The sequence below is a fragment of the Malania oleifera genome, chromosome 4, assembly GCF_029873635.1.
Source record: "Malania oleifera isolate guangnan ecotype guangnan chromosome 4, ASM2987363v1, whole genome shotgun sequence".
Lineage (NCBI taxonomy): Eukaryota > Viridiplantae > Streptophyta > Magnoliopsida > Santalales > Ximeniaceae > Malania > Malania oleifera.
The window spans coordinates 26,369,414-26,376,550 of record NC_080420.1 but is presented as its reverse complement, the minus strand read 5'-3'; the positions used below and the strand labels follow the sequence as shown (position 1 = coordinate 26,376,550).

At 41.3% G+C, this 7,137-nt stretch overlaps 1 non-coding gene across 1 annotated transcript; it reads right to left on the bottom strand.

Moving 5' to 3' along the window:
- Positions 1-5,132: 5,132 nt before the first annotated feature.
- On the bottom strand, positions 5,133-5,238 carry LOC131154667 (small nucleolar RNA R71). Its single transcript, XR_009136583.1, has one exon. It is a non-coding gene; the product is annotated as a small nucleolar RNA R71 (small nucleolar RNA).
- Between the last annotated feature and the right edge of the window lie 1,899 nt (positions 5,239-7,137).

Sequence of the window (7,137 nt, the reverse complement as noted above, 5' to 3'; positions counted from 1 at the left end):
CAAAACATAAATACGTTACTTGCTGTCGGGGTAAGTATAAACACGCGCCTGGCCACTGCAAGATGCTTGATTGTTCCCCTGGTTCTGATTAAGAGTGGATGCATTGTTCGGCAGTCCACAACAATCTTGGGCTATATAGCCGTACTTGCTACACCGATAGCACACAATACCCCTACCCCGACATTCTCCCTAATTCCTTTATTACATCTAGCACAGTAAGGGCGTGATGAATTATCCTGGTAGCCTCGATCATCCCTATTTGAGCTCTAGCCCACAGTATTGCCATCTTTCCTCCATGAACCCCGTCTGGCATCCGCATGGAAATTGGGAGGCATGTGTCTCTTCCTCTAATATTACATCTCTGCACCTCTCTGCAAGCTCATCTCTGCTACGGTGGCTTTATCCACCAACTCTGAGAAATTCTGTACCTTCAAGATTGCCACTTGCTTGACCCCAACTCTTCATCTCCCTCCTTCTCATTACAGCTTGGTCAATCATAGTCACCCAATTCTCGCTCGTGCCACCGAAGCAAGCCGTGGCCACATTGGACTTCCTTGAAATGTCTTCTCCTTCCGATTCATCTCCAGCATCTTCCCACGCATCATCTCAACCCACTGCTAAGCGGCGATGAATTCAAGCCTTGCTATGATAGGGCTATTCATCGAGGGACTGTCAGAGTTGAGGAGCACAAGAGGAGGCTATGTACATGGTACAAGCACCTTGTAGACGTCTATGACGGATACCATGATGAAGTTTGGCCCGACGACCAGGAGGATCGACACAAACCATAGGGATGCCATGGGCACCCAATGAGGACTTGCAGATGCACCCCCCACACTCTATAATGTCGTCATTCGTGGAACAGCCCTCCATCGGTCTTCATGAGGTCCAGTTTCCTCACCTATTGCGATTCCAACAATTTCGGCCTACCATGCTGTATATTCCACCATCGGAGGTGACCAATTATCCCACCACAGAGCTTCTAGCTCCCAAGCCTAACCTACAACCTTTGTTATATCCCTTTCCATCATATCAGTCCCTCCCGCCAAGTACCATGCCTGATCAGCTGAGGCCACTCCAGGCTCTATAGCCACGATAGACTCGACCTTCACTTTTTCCCGGTGACTTCATTATCTATGGAAAACGACACCAACTTGTGATGCAACATTAGCCAAACCACTAATGTTTTCATTTGATTCGTATTTTTACTCTAATTTTGTCTAAAATGAACATAGCTGTGTCATTCACTATTGGGTTCTGTATTGTGCCTCCGCGGTATAGTTTTTTCTTTCTTTCTTGCCCTAGTTCACCATGTTTCTGTAGTGGTCTCAATACTTGTAATGTTCCTTTCTACATTGTTTTGTCTAGAATATGAATGAAGCTACATGATGTTTTTGGCTACTACATGTCTTTTGTGCTACAGTGTATTCTTGCTGGCATGCTATTTCTAGATATTATATTTTGTAGGTACACTATTTTTTATTACTAGCACCGTGCACTGTCCTATCCTATGCCCAGGTTCTATTTTTCTTTCTATACTTCAATTAGGACACTGAAGTTCTAAGTTGGGGGTAGGGGTGGCACACTGCATGGCACATTTCATGCACATAAATGACACATTTTAAAATTTTTGAAAAATCTCACATGAACCATGCTAACATATATCTTATATCCTCTACATACACCTATATAATCTAGTGTTACATGCATAGGCTTCTCAGCTACATGATTTCATTATGCTTACTAACAATGTAGTGAATTAATTGTGTGAAATTTGCATAACATGACCGATAACTTGATATTACTCTAGGTAATTGACTAGTGGTTTGTTTGGGTTAATACTGTGGTGTAAACTATTATATTTACATGGTACTTCATGGGGCTAAAAACACACTTACACGTGATTTGTAGCACTTAGGTTTCTTTAAGAGTACTAAGAGAACAACCATAGCAACTATGACACCTTGTGAGGTACTGTTGAGCCGTTCATTCATTTCTCGAGTTTTTGACGTCAAACTCTGAGTTTATATAACTCAACCTTTCTTCTTTTGCTGGACTTCCTTTGTCAACTAGTCTTTGTCCTTGCACTTGCTAGCTTAGAGGTGACATCAAGTGGGGAGAAATAAATCTAAGTTTTGTAGCTTACTTAAGACATGAAGGTTAAGCCACCCTTATAGATCGACTTTTTCCATGGACTCTTGTTCGAGTTACACTCCCATTGGAAACATGAAGACAATATAAGAATGTGAGGATTGTCTTAGTTGACCATACAAAGGAATAAAATGAAAAAGGAAGAAAAATCTGAGCAAAGAAAAATGAAAACAACAAAAATATACACCTGCTCCGAGCAAAGATAAAGAGGTCAAGCTAAGGACACGACACTACAATTCTGCACGTATGAAGGATCTTCTGCTAACCAATGCATCTGGTGAATTCACGCTTAGTCTGGGAATAAGTTCATATAGGGTGGTCTTGATTGAATGTGGTGAGTAAGTGAGAAGATGCTAGGGTGAAGGACCTGACACCTCAGTAAGGGTTGGATTCCTTTCCTATAAGACTAGTGCACTCCACACTTCTAGTGTTAGTTCTTCAAATATGTGGGACGTTTGATCACGACACTCTTCCTCACATATGAGAGTGAACCCATACTCTTGAGTGAATTTTAAGGGAATAAACCAATGAGGTTGAGTCAAGAAGATTGTTCTGTAGGTGTCTTAGAGCATTTTGAGTGAGACAAATCATATACCTTACATATGCCTTGTGAAGTGGTCTATTCATGCTTGGATTTACATACTAATATTAACTGTGAATTATAATCATGGGTTGATTCTCTAAGAGTTGTGTCTTGAGATGGTTGTGTTGTGTTGAGCTTTTCATGATTGCAATGCTGCAGAGTGTGTGTATAATGAAGTCATGTATGAAGGAATGTATATGAAATAAGGTTATATCTCTGTATGTAAAATGGTATGATTATGCTACATGTGTTCTTATATATTGTTTACTAAATTGGTGCTTATGGATATCGCTTTGGAAACCCTCACGAGACTAGAACTCGTCCACTAGGATCAAGCTAGGGGTTTAAAGCCTTGTTGCATACAGTATATGCAACCATATTTCCCCTAAAAAAGGATGTAGGTAGGATTTGGTAGTTTTCTTAGATTTTGCTTTGCTCGAGTGCTAGAAAAGTGTAAGTTGGGGGTTGTGATGAGTCCCTAAAATACATTATTTTAGACCCTCATTTATCTTTGTTTATCCTCATTTTATTATGTATTTGCCTAGAGTTATCATTTTTTAGAGCTATGCAAGGTTTGTTTGTCTTTTCAGGAAAAACATGTTAAAACCATGGAGTTAGGTATTACGAGAAGCCAAGGAGGATTTGGAAGAATTAAAGCTCAAAATCAGATCCTCAACCAAGCTCTGGAAGCTTTAGATCATTAGACAACAAGAAGATGACGCTCGACTATGTGGTGTGACTAGCAACACACAGGGGCGACTTAGTCTTCCACTGCAGACTCCAAGGTTCAGATCGAGATCAAAATGTTGTAAGGTTCAACCAAGTGACTCTCTAGACCGACCACGTCGAGATACTGAGATAGAACTGAGAGCAGAAATACCAAGAGTCTTGATGAAATGTTTGACGAAGAGACCTTAAAAGGTGACCACGTCGAGTTCCTGAGATTTCCTGAAGATCGAGATCCTGCAAGTCTCGACCATCAATTCGACCAGAAAAACCTTAAGGCGCGATGAAGTCAAAGACATTGAAGATTCAAATCCCTAACTTCCTGTGAGTCTCGAATAGGTTGTGCACAAGAATGACAGAGGGGCGACTTGGTCGACAGCGATGATCTTCTACACGCGATTTGCTGCAAACTTTTCTAAATTGTAAAAAAAACCTTGTAAACCCTAGAGCCTATAAGTATTCGCTATGAGCACAAGCTCTGAGTTCCTCTTTGGCTTCTCTTAGGTAAGTGATAGACCTAGGATGTCATTGAGAGCCAAGTTAGATTAGGAGTAGTGTAGATTTCTAGGCTGTGCATGAAGTGCCTGACAGCCTGTGACAACCGGCAATGTTCATGTGTCTTCCAGTGTATATTACGTGGCCTTATTTTGTATTTCTTGGCATTAGTGAAAAACGTGATGAATGCAAAGGGATGATCTTTTTACATGCTTTCATTTACAGCTTTCCTTTACTGCTTTCATTTATGGTTTAGATTGTGATGATGTTTAGTGACAAGATTAGCACCTTTATTGCTTCAGTCAAGTACACGTATTAGGTTATAGTCTCCCATAGAGATTCTCGTGATCGTTGTGATAGAGTATACCCTGGTTCCCGATCGTGCTCCAGACGGCTGGTGCACCCTTGCTACTCTATGCCATCGAATGACTCCTTGGATTGTTTAGCCGAGTTCTAATTAGTTTAATACGGTAAACTCACTGAACTTGGAGTAAGCAAAACAACATCCTAAACTATACTCATGTCTAAACAATGCTTTGTAGGAGTAGATTTAATATAGACTTACTTGCTCTCAATTAATTGCTTTCCAGTAGTTGGTTAGATTTCACTTAATGAAAAATACCACCTTTTACTTCTTTTTCATAACAAGGCTATAATAAATTAATTTTGGAGTGGTTTGATAACTACGCTTTAAGTCTCTGTGGATTGATACCCGACTTACCCACTTTCTACTGAACTTGGGATAGTTAGGTTTTATAAATATTTTTATTGGTAGTTAAGGACCCAAGCCTTGGCGAGCCTACCAGAGAGAAACCCCTTTATCGTTTTAGGGACTACTTTATACCTAATGCATAAACCTCGCCGTCTTGCATCTGGTTCCCGGATATTCAGGTAGCATAATTCAAGATTAAGATTTTAATCATCTTGATGTTGCCTACCTTTAATGGGAACTCCATTGAAAATCCTTATTAGTATCTGGATGAGTTCTTGGAGATTTGCTTCGCCATCCGCATACCTAATTTTAGTGACGACGCCCTTCGCCTTAGGATTTTTCCATTCTCTCTGAAGCATATGGCCAAATATTGACTAACGTTCTTAGAGCCGAACTCAGTGAACAACTGGGCCATCATGTAGTATGAATTCTTGAAAAAGTACTTCCCAATTGGAAAGACTAACCAGCTGCGAAGGGCAATCACAAGTTTCACATAGATGGATAGGGAACTTTTCTTTGAGACCTGGGAGCGTTTTAGGTACCTTCTTCGTAAATGTTCTCATCATCAGGTCCCCAAGTGGCAATTAGTACAAACCTTTTATGAAGGATTAGTTGAAAAAGATAGGTCCATGGTTGATGCCTCGTGCGGAGGTGCTTTCCTCACAAAGCACAACAATGAGGCATGGGTTCTCTTTGAGAACCTAGCTGAGAATTCTTAGCAACATACGGTTGCTACTCGTAGACCCCCCAACCCATCCACTTCTAAACCTATGGAAGTTTATGAGTTGGCAGCAAACCATGACCTAGGCCCTACCCCGCACTTTATATCCAAAAAGTTAGATCAATGCTCGTCCTTAGGACCATAATCACATACAATGGCATGTGCAGAGGTTTGTGCAATCTGTGCCGATCCTTCCTATACATGTTATAATTGCCCACACATGCCTTCCCAACCTGAGCTTGAGCAAGAAGAAGTGAAAGTCACCCACAATTAGTATAATAGGCTGTCCAACAACCCCTATTCTAATACCTACAACCCTGGGTGGAAATAACACCCCAACTTCTCTTGGAGGCCGCAAGCTCCGGGTTTCCAATCCCAAAGACCACTACAAGCCCATAATGCTCCACATCCTCGTCCATATCAAAATTTCAAAATCATCCTGATTCAATCCCCAGATCTTCAACCTTTTAGTAGTCGTTTCCCTCTTAGCCTAAGTATGATACATTTCAGGAGACGATGTTAAAAGCCCTTAAAAGCATTGAAGCTGATTGTCAAATAGATTGGCAACTCCTTCATTCCCACTCCCAGTCCATCGTAAAGTTAGAAGCCACCCCAACTAGCTACCTCCTTAAGTCGAAGAAATGAAGGAAAATTTCCAAGTTAGCTCGTAGTGAACCCAAAGGGACAATATGGGGTGGAATTTGAACCAGACGTTGGTCCCTCATCATACCCTGAGCAAGCCTAGGCGGTGACCACTCTGCAAAGTGGTAGGGTGATAGATAATGAAATTGAGGATCAATTAAGCGAGGAAGAGAATGTGGAAGAAAATAGGGTAGTACCTAATGTTGATTCTTGCACCTTATCTTCCTTTAGTTTAGAACACAAGCCCCTTAAACCCACACGTTCCACTGGAAGGACCAAAACCTCACTTCACCCCTCATAGGGCATTTCATGTCCCTCCAGTGACACATCCTGCAGCCCCTCTTACAGCTTCCATATTTAGGAAAGAGGCCTCAACTGAGTCTATCTAGGACATGTTTAAGCAAGTAAGGGTTTACAAGCCTCTCCTAGATGGCACCAAGAAATCACATGCGTGAGTTCCTTAAGGACTTATCAATGTAGAAGCAAGAATCAAGGGTCCACATGGATGTAATTGGTTAAGAAGGTCGAGCACATGAGCTCATTGATATTATGGCACCTCATCCCTAAACTAAAAGACCCCGATTCACCCACTATTTCATGTATAATTGGCTATCATGCAATTGAAGGGGATCTCTTAGATTTAGGGGCAACCGTGAACATCCTACCATACTCAGCCTACCAAAGACTCAACCTCGGGAAGCTACAGCCCACTCTGGTCACATTTTGTCTTGCTAATCGATCTCTAAAGAAACCCCGAGGTGTGGTAGAGGATGTAATAATTAAGGTGGAAGAGTTCTCTTACCTAGTAGATTTCATTATCTTAGATATGGAACCTTACACTAATCCAATCCTTGTCCTTTCGGGATGATCATTCTTAGCCACAGCTAATGCCTGCATTCAATGCAAGGTAGTGATTATGGTTATCTTCTTAGGCCATAGGCAGTTTAAGCTAAATATATTTAATACTTCCCAACATCCATTTAAAATTGTCAAAGTTGTGGACAAGGACTTTATGGATAAAATTGTTGTGGAATTGGCTCCCTCAATTGTGTGGAGGGAGCATTGGGATAGTGCACTTCAGCTTGAACACCCCTCCACAACTAACGT